This window comes from Anabrus simplex, chromosome 1, assembly GCF_040414725.1.
Source record: "Anabrus simplex isolate iqAnaSimp1 chromosome 1, ASM4041472v1, whole genome shotgun sequence".
Taxonomy (NCBI): Eukaryota; Metazoa; Arthropoda; class Insecta; order Orthoptera; family Tettigoniidae; genus Anabrus; species Anabrus simplex.
In genome coordinates this window covers 1,301,616,477-1,301,630,265 of record NC_090265.1, presented here as the reverse complement: position 1 = coordinate 1,301,630,265, position 13,789 = coordinate 1,301,616,477, and the positions used below count along the sequence as shown (strand labels likewise).

The following is a 13,789-nucleotide window of genomic DNA, read 5'->3' as shown; positions in this document are numbered from 1 at the left end:
ATGAAAGTTTAGGATAGCTTTTTGCAGAACTGCATAAAGCATCTCTATGTGTTTGCCTGATACATCTCTTGATATGCTTCTCCTCATCTTCCGGATGGCCCCACTACCAGAAATCACAAGGATTCATCGGGTGATCGTGGTGGACAAGCACTTGGAAACAATCAGCTAAGAATTATATCATCATCAAATGTGTTGCAGAGAAGCTCTTGAATCCGATGAGTGATGTGCAGTGAAGCCCCATCCCACATAAAAGCAGTGCATCAATGCATCCCTCCCCCTTAGGGCAAATATCATATGTTGGCAAAGCACATCACAGTAACCTTGGCCAGTCATGCTCCATGTCCTGGGACTTTGGTCACAATCTCTTCCTTGAAACTGGCCATAAAGCCACACCATGCAGTCAACATGTTTGCTGTGCAGAGGAACTTCAAGCACAATGACCAATTGTAAAGATCCTTACAGTCAGCAATCTCTGTGTTCACTGCTTCAGTAAGAAAAAAAAAATGTGCTTTGTCACCCCATAGGTTGGACCAAGGTCATGTCTCTTCAACTTACACCCTAGTGAAGAAGCAAAGAGTGACGTCAACAATTCTTCTTTATCCCCTGGTATCAGCTGCTGTGTGGAATGAATCTTATATAGATACCATTTCACACCTTCTGAACTGTGAAGCATAGAACATTCAGCTGCTGTTACACAGCTTGCACACTGCCTGACAACAGCGAGTTGTATGCAGCACTGTCTACCATGGAAACAGCAATTTCTTCAATCATCTGTGATGATGATGATGATGATGATGATGATGCTTGTTGTTTAAAGGGGCCTAACATCTAAGGTCATCAGCCCCTACTTCAACCATCTGCGGCAGAAGTAATTGCCAGCCCCTTCCCAGAGCGACTCCCGTCTCTCCATCTCCTTAGAACTTATTCATCATACTCCGGAAAGCAGGAGTGGAAAGAGGACCCTTCTATAGTCCTTTCATGCGGCGATGTTCTCAAAGTGCAGCCTCAGCATTGCTTTACATTGCTCTTCTTGTCCAGCCTGCATTGGCTCAATAAGAATTGCAGTGTGAGGGTATCAACACCCATGTGCAATAATGGCTGCTGGTAATCAGTCATGGTACTAATGAAAGCATGCAATTCTTTTAACCCATAATCTGGAAACTGCAAATCGAGTTTGGTTTATGTACTGTCTAGAACAGGATGAGTAGGAAAACTTTAAGTGTAACCACCCAGTAGATTCAGTGACAGCTACTTTTAAGAAACCCAAGATGTAAGTTAAAATTTTACACACGCAAAAGAAAATTTTACGTAGCTTATAATATTAATTATCAGTTACCAATACTTTTGAAAATATATTCAGTTGCACATACAGTAGGCCTACCTTTAAACAAAACAACTGAAACCCATCAAGGCATGACACTCATGGGGTGAATATTTATTGAAGGATTTCTTACATTCCTTGTAGTTTATTCTTTTACAATTTTCTTTACATCACACCAACACAGGTAAGTCTTAGAGTGAAGATGGGATAGGAAATGGCTACAAATGGGAAAGAAGCTATCATGGCCTTAATTAAGGTACAATTGCCTAGTGTGAAAATGGGAAACCACCAAAAACTATCTTCAGGGTTGCCAACAGTGGGGTTCAAACCCACTATCTCCCAAATGCAAGCTGATAGCTGTGTGACCCAAACCACATAGCCATTTGCTCGGTGCATTCCGTTGGCATCAGTGCAACTTTAAGATATCGCTCTCTTGACATTGCAACATTTAACTGGCCATGCCTGAAAACTAGCTGAGGTAAATAGAGACCTTCATGTCCCTTGAGGTTAATTGATCATCATACAAAATGACAAGTGAATTGGAAATTGATACCTCTTGAAAGAAAATGGAAGTATTTTATCGGATGTTGTTAAGTCAATTCGAGAAATTAGAGCCCTCTGTCCAGCTTTATCTCCACTTATTATTTCCAAATCTCAGCAATTTTCATACATACTTCTTAGAATTAGGCTCTAATCTGGTTCTGTTCAGGAACCATTGGAAAACATTCCAATTTGTAAGGAACATAACTACGGCTCCAATTTTTAGAATAAGAATATGTGGAGGCAAACCATTAATTCCAAGGAATTCAAGAATTATGTAGAAAGTATTAGGCAGTGCCATATGGCAGATAAAACAAGCATGAGGGAGTTTTTAAAAAGTAACTTTGTTCGTTGGAAAACAGTAAATAAAAATTTAAACAGACTCTGGAATGGGTTTAAAGCAATTGTTGAAGAATGTGTAAACAGGTTTGTACCTTTAAAGGAATGGTAAAGACCCACTATATTATAACAGAGAATAAAGAAACTAAGAAGGAGGTGCAGAGTGGAAAGAAATAGAGTTAGAAATGGCTGTGGAAGTAAGGAGAAATTGAAGGATCTTGCTAGGAAATTGAATCTAGCAAAGAAGTCATCTAAGTATAACATGATGGCAAGCATAATTGGCAGTCATACTAATTTTAGTGAAAAATGGAATGGTATGTGCAGGTACTTTGAGACAGAAACAGGTTCCAAGGAGGACATTCCAGGAATCATTAATGAACAAGTGTGTATGTGAGGATCTTCAAAAGGCAGAAGTATTCAGTCAGCGGTATGTAAAGGTTGTTGGTTACAGGGATAATGTCCAGTTAGAGGAGGTGAGTAATACTAAAGAAGTATTAAAATTTGCCTATGATAACAATGACATTTACAATAAGATACAAAAGTTAAAAACTAGAAAAGTGGCCGGAATTGATAAGAATGCGGGGGATATACTAAATCATAGGATATAAAATTCATGGTTTTGGTAAGTCTCATATAACCTATGCCATTTGACTGACACACACACACTCTCTCTCTCTCTCTCTCTCTCTCTCTCAATTATTCAGGTTAACTTCATGGACACCACAATGAATTGTGAATTTATACCAGCCACAAATTAAGAATGTCAGTTTTAAACTATCTGCATGTGCCATCCTGACAATGTCCAACAGTATTTCAGCATGATTTTAACAAGCATTACAGGAACATTTCATTTTATTTCGATGTGGAAGCACTATCTAGCAGTTCTGCATCAGCTGGTGGTTATTTACAGTGGCTTCCAGTGGCTTGCATACTGCTAACACCACTCAGGTAGATTTGGTAATTGATGATCTGACTACAGAATCAACATATACCAGTTCCTGTTTTGCAATTGAAATTGTAATGATTAGCAGTGATGGGACTAACAATTCTATGAATATCAATACAAGAAAGAGTCTGGAGGATAAGCATACTCCAGATGCTAAGAATTTAAAGCCTAATTTATTTTTCAGATTTTACACTTAGTTCATCCCAGATTTTAATGTTAATTGTGTGTTTGTACATTAGTTTTCATGTCAATTGTGTGTTTTTACATTTGTTTCGTTATTGGATGTATTTCATTAAGGCTGAACATGGCCAGCCAAGGCTGAAATTAGTCCCTAGTTTAGTGATATAATTCAACAATACTGCATAATATAATATTGAAAAGGGTGGACCATATGACATTAATTTAATAATTATTATTGGGATATACTAAAGACAATGGGTTGGGATATAGTACCATATCTGAAGTACTTATTTGATTATTGTTTGCATGAAGGAGCTATACCAAATTAATGGAGAGTTGCTATAGTAGCCACTGTGTATAAAGGAAAGTGTGGTAGACATAAAGTTGAAAATTACAGGCCAGTCAGTTTGACATGCATTGCATGTAAGCTTTGGGAAATAATTTTTTCTGATTATATTAGACATGTTTGCAAAATTAATAACTGGTTCGACAGAAGGCAGTTTGGGTTTAGGAAAGGTTATTCCACTGAAGCTCAACTTGTAGGATTCCAGCAAGGTACAGCAGATATCTTGGTTTCAAGAGGTCAAATGGATTGTATCGTGACTGAGCTGTCTAAGGCATTTGATGGGGTGGATCATGGGATACTACTGGCAAAAATAAGTGTAATAGGATTAGACTGTATTTCTAGGAAATTTCAGAGAATTAAAGTAGGCAAAGCTTTATCTGACCCTGTAATAATTAAGAGGGGAATTCATCAAGGCAGTATTATTGGACCTTTATGTTTTCTTATGTACATAAATGATATGAGTAAACAAGTGGAATCAGAGATAAGGCTTTTTGCAGATGATATTATTCTGTATATAGTAATAAATAAGTTTACAAGATTGTAAGCAACTGCAACGTGACCTCAATAATGTTGTGAGATGGACAGCAGGCAATGGTATGATCATAAATAGGGTTAAAAGTCAGGTTGTGAGTTTCACAAATAGGAAAAATCACCTCAGTTTTAATTACTGCACTGATGGGGTGATAGTTCCTTATGGGAATCATTAGTAAGTACCTAGGTGTTAATATAAGGAAAGAGGTTCATTGGGGTAATCACATGAGAATGGGATTGTAAATAAAGGATACAGATCTCTGCACATGGTTACGAGGGTGTTTAGGGGTTGTGGTAAGGATGTAAAGAAGAGGGCATATAAGTCTCTAGTAAGACCCCAACTAGAGTATGGTTTCAGTGTATGGCACCCTCACCAGAATTACTTGATTGGAGAACTGGAAAAAATTCAAGGGAAAGCAGCTCGATTTGTTCTGGGTGGTTTCCGACAAAAGAGTAGCATTACAAAAATGTTGCAAAGTTTAGGCTGGGAAGACTTGGGAGAAAGGAGACGAGCTGCTCGACTAAGTGGTATGTTCTGAGCTGTCCCTGAAGGGATGACATGAAATAATATTAGAAGATGAATAAGTTTGAATGGTGTCTCTAAAAGTAGGAAAGATCACAATATGAAGATAAAGTTGGAATTCAAGAGGGCAAATTGGGGCAAATATTTGTTTATAGGAAGCAGAGTTAGCGACTGGAATAACTTACTAAGGGAGATGTTCAATAAATTTCCAATTTCTTTGAAATCATTTAAGAAAAGGCTAGGAAAACAACAGACAGGAAATCTGCCACCTGGGCAACTGCCCTAAATGCAGATTAGTAGTGACTGATCAATTGAAATTGAAGTAGCCAGCTTTCATCTTCAGTATAAACTTGTTTACACTAGTAAATGGTTTTGAACTACCAGTTATAAGCCTAATGGCTTTCAAATTAATATGAAGAATGGCAATTTTCATGAAAATGATGACATCTTTCGCAGAAGTGAATGTTTTGCTATAAATGTCAACCATGATATCATCATGTGGTAAAATTCTGGCTGGTAGCTCAATAATATTCGAGCCAACACCATCTAGAGAGGGGTAGTCGCCACTACCGATTTCTTACAAAAAATCAGCAAATTTCATTCTCTTTTTTGTGGTTTTCCTGCATGTTTTTATGTAAGTGATGTGTTTTGAAGAAGGGTCAAGGAGGAGAGTAATACAATTATAAATACATTTTTGTTTGGCGATAAGCATTTGGCAAAACAGGCAAAACCTTTATGAAATCTTCCCCAAGAATAATTTTTCCATCACAAGGTACCTGAAATGTCATTACCTGCAATATATTTTAGAACACGATTCACACACATTGATGAATGGCTATTTGCCATTGGGGCACAGTGTATGATATAGATCATTAATTAACACAGAACTAACTATCAAAGCACTAGTGTCATTGGTATTATTATTCATTAATTTTTATAATCAGTACTCAATAATTGTCTACATTTCAAAATAAACAATTTCATGTATTGATGTGACTGTGGATAGTATCTACCTCATCCTTCATTTTGTTCTCTTACCGAGCAAGTTGGCAGTGCAGTTAGGGGTTTGCAGCTATGAGCTTGCATTCGGGAGATAGTGGAATTGAACCCCACTGTTGGCAACCCTGAAAATAGAGTTTTCCATGGTTTCCCATTTTCACACTAGGTAAATGCTGGGTCTGAACCTTAACTAAGGCCATGGCTGCTTCCTTTCCACCCCTAGCCCTTTCCTCCGATCATTGTTATAACACCATCTGTATCGGTGCAGAGTAAACAAAATTGTAAATATAAAATTCTCAAGAGGACATGGTGACTTCATGAACCAGTCTTCTCCAAGTCTCTCTCTCTGGTTAGACATGTGGATTGTTGCTTGGAAACTTCACCCACTATGATTTACAGTCTGTGTAATCCAGTGCATCAGAGGGCAATCCCTTGTGCATGAGTCTTCCAAAGTGTCCACAATACATTGCTTTTCTAAAGAGTTCACTCCTGCTATGTGGCCAAAGAATCTTAGTGCTTAATGACTGGATTCTAATGGGCAGTCAGTCTGAAATGCTAAGATCTTTACCGAGCTCGATAGCTGCAGTCGCTTAAGTGCGGCCAGTATCCAGTATTCAGGAGATAGTAGGTTCGAACCCCACTATCGGCAGCCCTGAAAATGGTTTTCCGTGGTTTCCCATTTTCACACCAGGCAAATGCTGGGGCTGTACCTTAATTAAGGCCACGGCTGCTTCCTTCCCACTCCTAGCCCTTCCTTGTCCCATCGTCGCCATAAGACCTATCTGTGTCGGTGCGACGTAAAGCAACTAGCAAAAAAAAAAAAAAAGCTAAGGTCTTTCATTATAGAGTCATTAGTGGGACATGTTGTCCATGGATAGTTCAGCATCCTTCTTTTTTTGCTAGTTGCTTTACGTCGCACTGACACAGATAGGTCTTATGGCGACGATGGGACAGGGAAGGGCTAGGAGTGGGAAGGAAGCGGCCGTGGCCTTAATTAAGGTACAGCCCCAGCCTTTGCCTGGTGTGAAAATGGGAAACCACGGAAAACCATTTTCAGGGCTGCCGACAGTGGGGTTCTCAGCATCCTTCTGTTACACATCATATCAAATGAATCACTTCTTCTCTGGTCACTCTTGTTTATCATCCATGACGACTTAGCATCATATGTGGCAACTGGAAAAATGAGATAGTTGACTTGTCTCAATATTAGCAACCTGGATATGTTATGATCCTTCCTGATGTTGGTTTCACATTGGCTGTTCTGGCAATTTTTGAATTATTTTCACATTTACTGGAGTTTGTTACAGTGGAGCTCAGGACTGACACCCTTGTTAGCCACTTCAAGTCACAATCATTATCATAATATATTGCCCTTAAACAGGCCATTTAGGCTCGCTGCAGAAGACAATATGTACAAAACCTAGCAAAATTCAAGTTCAATCATGACAAGATACCTATGGTAGTTCACATTACAAATATTTGCCACAGATGTTGGTCCACTTACTTTTATCTCATGTATCCTCAATACTGGCTGTTGGATCGACTTGTTCCAATGTCAACAGTACTCTAGCCTTCCATCTTGTCCTTGGGCAACCTTTAGGATGTCTTCCAGCTGGTTGATGAAAATAAGTATGCAGTTAGAGGAACGTACCCTCTGATCTAAAAACATGTCCTAGCCACTCCAATCTCTTTTAATTTTTTTAAATCATCCACCCTGTGTTGTAGATTGGACCATATCAGTCAATCAGTAACCCCTGATTTGCATTTAGAGCTGTCACCCAGGCAGCAGATTCCCTATCAGGTGCTTACCTAGTTTTTTCTTGAATGATTTCAATAAAGTTTGAAATTTATCAAACATCTCCTTTCATAAATTATTTGAATCCTAATTTATCTTCCTATAAATTAGAATTTGCCCCAATTTGTCCTCTGGAATTCCTCCTTTATCTTCATACTAGCTGATGTACCCATGCTTCGCTACGGAATTCTACATTGTATACAGAATTCTAGGTTAGGTAGTGTACACGTTGTGAGCAAGACTGTATGAAACTGCATAGCTCTTAACGTTACCCTAGAAACCTGACGGGGAAGTCAACATACGTCTTTTCTCATACGAAGACTGAGTTAGGGAATTTTCACTGTAATGGTACGCCCACTTGGCTACCATCAGTCACAATCAGGTTGGGGAACTTTCATTATAATGGTAGACATTCACCCTCCACCTGCCTTTTTACATCCTCAGAAAGACTGTGTTAGTGGTTTTCCCAACTGAAATGAACATACATTACAATGACATTAGTAGGAATAGCGCAATTAAAAGCAATACTTTCACATGAAATACTTGATCAAATGAAAAACCACACATTTCCTCACTTTTAATAAACAGGAATAAGCTGCAGATCTAACAGTCCATAGTTCCAGAGCTGGAGTCCAGCTCCATGACTAAATGGTTAGCGTGCATGCATTTGGTCACAGGGGTCCCAGGTTCGATTCCCAGCAGGGTCGGGAAATTTAACCATAATTGGTTAATTCCACTGGCACGGGGGCTGGGTGTATGTGTCGTCTTCATCATCATTTGGTTCTCATCACGACGCGCAGGTCACCTACGGGAGTCAAATCAAGAGACCTGCATTTGGCAAGCTGAACATGTCCTGGGACACTCCTGGCACTAAAAGCCATACGCCATTTCATTTTTTTCCAGAGCTGGAATGACCAAGCTGCAAACAGCTGAAAACAATGTTCATCCCTTTTCAGCAGGGAAGGGGTCGAATAGTGGCGACTCCCAGGGCAAAAACTATGCCCTTTTACTGATCTGATTCCTAGGAGTACCCGTTGAATACAGTATTCAGTATCTTCAATACGGATAACAATGATTTTTATCACTTGCAAAGTACCCGTTGAGTCGAAAAGTATCAATTCACTACACTGGTGGCAGAAAAATCTGTCTGACTTGGAGGCAAATTCTTCCTCCAAGCCAGAGGAGAAACCCCTTCTTTACTGCTAATTTGGAATAAAATGAATGTAGAATTTAATTTAAAAATAAAGAGCAAGAAGCTTTTCTTGAGAAATGGTTCTTTTCAGGGTTGAATTTTGAGTTCTTTAGTAAATTGTGGTGTTATAATTTGGAATAGGCCTAAATTGTTATTCTAGACCAAGCCATACTACTACTCTACTAAGTGAGCATCTGCCTTAAGTATCACCACTGCTCATACAAAACAGTGCGTCAGAGTAGGGATCAAATAGCTGGAATACTGTGATGAACCAGTGTGTTACGTACCAGCTGTATCAGAAAATGTATGATCCAGAGGAATGGCATGTTAAAGAAGAAAGTTTTCTAACTCCCCATCTATTTCCCACCAATATTCAGTCAGGCTATTATACTCTGTATGCAACAGTAATCCCATCTATCGGGGTTGAGAGGCAGCATAAGAGACAAAGAACATCACAACAAACAGTGGTCAATGTAATGTTATTGTTGATCAATGTTATGTGCTTTCGATATTGTAGGCTTTCACATTTAGTTTTCTTCCGACTCTGAAATACCACTCTTATCATAGTCGGTATGGTAAAACTGAATAAAACATAAATTACGGGAAATTGTATTCTCTATAATTTTTATGTAGTACTTTTCGATAGGACGAATAACATAGGTATTTAAAAATTACATTTTAGGCACCTTCCCCTAAACTACAATTTCATCCAGGGTGAATACAGTTGTTTATAGCTTAGACTGTAGTTTCTTATCCCTCGACTCTATATGCCAAATTTCATTAAATTCTGTTAACCCATTTTCTCGTGGCTCGGCGTTGATATGGACTTAGCAACAAAAATACAAATTTATGAACATCTGTGTTATCATAGCCGGTACGGTAAAAATGCAAAAGACATAAATGAGTGGAAATTTCAATTCTATATAACTTTGGTTATGTAGTATTTATCGATGCAACCACTAATAATATAATTATTTGAGAATTAAATTACCGAGCTCGATAGCTGCAGTCGCTTAAGTGCGGCTAGTATCCAGTATTCGGGAGATCGTAGGTTCAAACCCCACTGTCGGCAGCCCTGAAAATGGTTTTCCGTGGTTTCCCATTTTCACACCAGGCAAATGCTGGGGCTGTACCTTAATTAAGGCCATGGCCGCTTCCTTCCCACTCCTAGCCCTTTCCTGTCCTATCGTCGCACCGACACAGAGAGGTCTTATGGCAATGATGGGATAGGAAAGGGCTAGAAATTGGAAGGAAGCGGCCATGGCCTTAATTAAGGTATAGCCCCAGCATTTTCCTGGTGTGAAAATGGGAAAATACGGAAAACCATCTTCAGGGCTGCCAACAATGGGATTCGAACTCACTATCTCCCAGATGAAAGCTCACAGCAGCGCCCCCCTAACCGCATGGTCAACTCACCCGGTCTTTTGGGTACTAATATGACAGCTACGAACATAGAATGTGGCTCACGTAAGGATACTGGGTGGGCCAATGTTCGTGTAGAATTAGATGATTCTACCTTTCGTGCAAGTGATTCGAACTATGAATTATACGTGTACAAAGAGCAAAATGTAGGTATAATCGAGATATAGAGACAAATCTAACATATAAAGAACAGAGATACGACAAAACGCCATAGGACCAAAGTTGTAGATCACTCCAAATTGAACTGCGATTGTGCCATCTGTTTTGTGATACGACTTAGCATTTAGCCGCGAAATACCTCGAAACGAAGGTCTGCCTCAATATTCCAATATTTTGGGGGGGTAAAAAATAAAATATTTAAAGATCTTTGAAGCTTTCTGTCAATTACAGGCTAAGACATATAATTTTGCCAAATTTCAATTGTCTATCTTGTGTGGCAGATTGTGCCTTAATCTTGCTTTGAGGAAGGGGAAGGGGGTTAAAAATGAGGACTTTCAGGAAATTAAAGCTAACTAATATGCAGATGGTCATTATTACACTTGAAAGGGATAACTGTATGAAAATTTTGCCAAAATAGTAAATGCAAAGACACATGGTCGTTACAATTTTATTTATATAGATAGATAAGGAATTTGCTGTACGTACAACACCATTTGGGCTATTTCCGCTGGACTTAGCCTGCAAAACCAACTGTTCATGATAGCTCCCTTATTAATTCTCCTGTTAAACAAATGCACATGAGAAAAAATGTTTTAGAAATTGATTTCCATCAAGGTTGGTCAATTTCCAGTCAGGTTGGTCTTGTATATATTGTGGGAGAGTAAAATCACTGTTTCAGTTCCCTATAAACCCTCAGTTCATTCTGGGAATTTGAAATGGTATGGACCTAAAAACCTACCTTTGGACAGGTGAATGCTAAATATAAAGTTTGGTTGAAATATCTTCAGTAGTTTTCAGTTATAAGAAATAGGATTTACACAAACCTGCTCTTGAATTAAGTCTGGTGGGACTTGTACCAAAAAACGGTCTGTTAATGGTATTTCCCTTATTAATTCTGTAGTTTTCAGTTATAAGAAATAAGCTTTACACACACCTGCTCTTGAATTAAGTCTGGTGGGACTTGTACTGAAAAATGGTCTGTTAATGATATCTCCCTTATTAATTCTTGTATCAAAATGATGCATATGAGAAAAAAAGTTTAGAAATTATTTCCATTAAGGCAGGTAGATTTCCATTAAGTTTGGTTGTGTATATTTTGTGAGAGTGCAAAATCATGGTTTTGGTTTCATATAACCCCCAGTCAGTTCAGGGATTTAGAAACAATATTGGCCATAAAACCTACCCAATGACAGGTGGATTCTAAATATGAGGTTTGGTAGAAATATATCCAGTAGTTTTCAAGTTATAGACAAGCAGGCACCTAAGCAAAAAAAATATGCAGATATTCACTATTGCACTTGAAACGGAAAACTGTATGGAAATTTTTCCAAAATAGTCAGTGTACAGACACATGGTCATTACAATTTTATTTATATAGATTTTCCAGAATCACAGGAAGTATAATTTCATAATGAATGCATATCTTTCTATGATTCTGTCATTGATTATCTACTGAAATGGAATGAGCCTCTCCTTCTTCTTCCTCTTTTCTTCATAGGGTCTCTAAATATTAGTTCCTAATTAGTGTCAACCTCTAAGATCTTTTGCTACCAGGTTTTTCCTTCATTCCCGCCTAGATATACCTGCTCCCTTCACAAAGCTGCAGGTTGTTCTTATTGAATCCTCTTGGATTTTTTCTTTCTTCACTTGGTAGTCCTAGAGTGGAGAATCTGATTATACCCAGCGCCTCACATTTGAAAAGTATGTGTTCAGCTGATTCCTAATGAGCCTCTCACTGACCTCAACTATTTTGATTGTACGCTTTTGCAGAAGCCAGTTGTATGTGCTGATGTTTAATACTACTACTACTACTACTACTACTACTACTACTACTACTACTACTACTACTACTACTGCTGCTGCTGCTGCTGCTGCTGCTGCTGCTGCTACTACTAAACATTTTCATTCCTCCCCTGAAGGGGGAGGCAGACCTCTTAGATGGTGACGCCATCTCTCAGGCTGGGAGATTTGTTGCAGTGAAGGAGATGTGCGGAGAAGGTGAGGGGGTACGCGGCCGTGGCCTATACTACGAACTGTCACGGCATTCGTCTTAGTACAGGAGAATGGAAAACCATGGAAAACCATTCTCAGGACAGCCGATGGGCGAGGCCAGGCGAGAAATGCAGCACTGTGCCCCAGGCCCGTCTCCCGAATGCAGAGGCATAGAGCCACGGTAGAGCTGTGACCACCTCTCCTCTGCTCGGTTGACCGGTTGGAGTACAGAGCTTATGGGACAACAACCCACTCTGCATCTACTGACCCTGATGTTGAATAAAGTTTTAAATGGTTGAGTGAGAAGTGCAGTTGCAAACTGAATGAAAGTAGTTTGTTTGATCAGGCAGTGAAATTAAAATATTTTGCCAGAGAAAGTGAAACAAATACAGAATTAACCATTTTGTTAGCTAGTAAGGGGCAGATGATGTTTTCCAAAAGTTGTGTCTCAGAAAACAGTATTATGAGCTCTTAAAAATTGTTCAATTTTACTTTTCTCTCACTGGGTACAATGCTAATATAGAGAGGGTATTCTCTTTGATGAATGCTCACTGGATAGAAGACAGGAACAGATTAAATTTAGTATCAATAAGGGCAATTCTTAATATTTAATACAATATGACAAACATTAGTTGTAGTGAATTTTATAAACTACCTACCGGTAATTGCACAAGTAGTCAAATGTCAAAATATCTAGATTCTGTAAAATCTTCTGAAAAGTATGCTTGGTATAAATTATAAGAATATGTAATGCTCATAAAGTTAAAATATACCAGAATTCTTAACAAACTGTCAAAAATTCAAAATACGCTCCGTAACAAAAGTATGGATTGTGATTTGTACAGCAAGTTCTCAAGTAGTCTAATAAAGTACCACTCATAATATCTTAACCTTGCACCTTTGCTCTGGTTTTATAGAAAACAATTATAGCAACACTAGCTGAACATGTCCTTGGATGCTTTCAGCATTAAATAAATAAAATAAAATAAACATTGGTCTTATTAGTTTTATATCAAGCCCAAACTCTGCACTTAATTCATACAGTTGGTTCATGAATTGAATTTCATTGGATCACTGTCATCTTCAACATATCTGAGGTTGTTCTAAAGCTTCCATGTCTTGTGACACCTCCATTCCAGCATCAAAAATCTACACATATAATGAACTCACTATAGATGTAAAATTTATATTGGAGAGAGGATATATCCTTGTCTGACACCAGCTGAGATGCTGAACTCTTTGGAGAGCATTTTACCATTATAAAGCTGCTTTATCAGCTATATCAGACGCAAAGGTGTGCCCATATTGCTAACAGTCATCCACAGTTTGTTCCATATGACTTTATCAAAGGCGTTGTTGTTGTTGTTGTTGTTGTTGTTGTTGTTGTTGTTGTTGTTGTTGTTGTTGTTGTTGTTGTTGTTGTTGTTGTTGTTGTTGTTGTTGTTGTTGTTGTTGTTGTTGTTGTTGTTGTTGTTGTTGTTGTTGTTGTTGTTGTTGTTGTTGT

The 13,789-nt window shown here is 38.5% G+C and overlaps 1 protein-coding gene across 1 annotated transcript in view; it reads left to right on the top strand.

Annotated features, from left to right (window-relative positions):
• LOC136858773 (small conductance calcium-activated potassium channel protein) overlaps positions 1-13,789 on the top strand; it is a 165,587-nt gene that overhangs the window by 129,582 nt on the left and 22,216 nt on the right. The gene's annotated exons all lie outside the window — the stretch shown is intronic.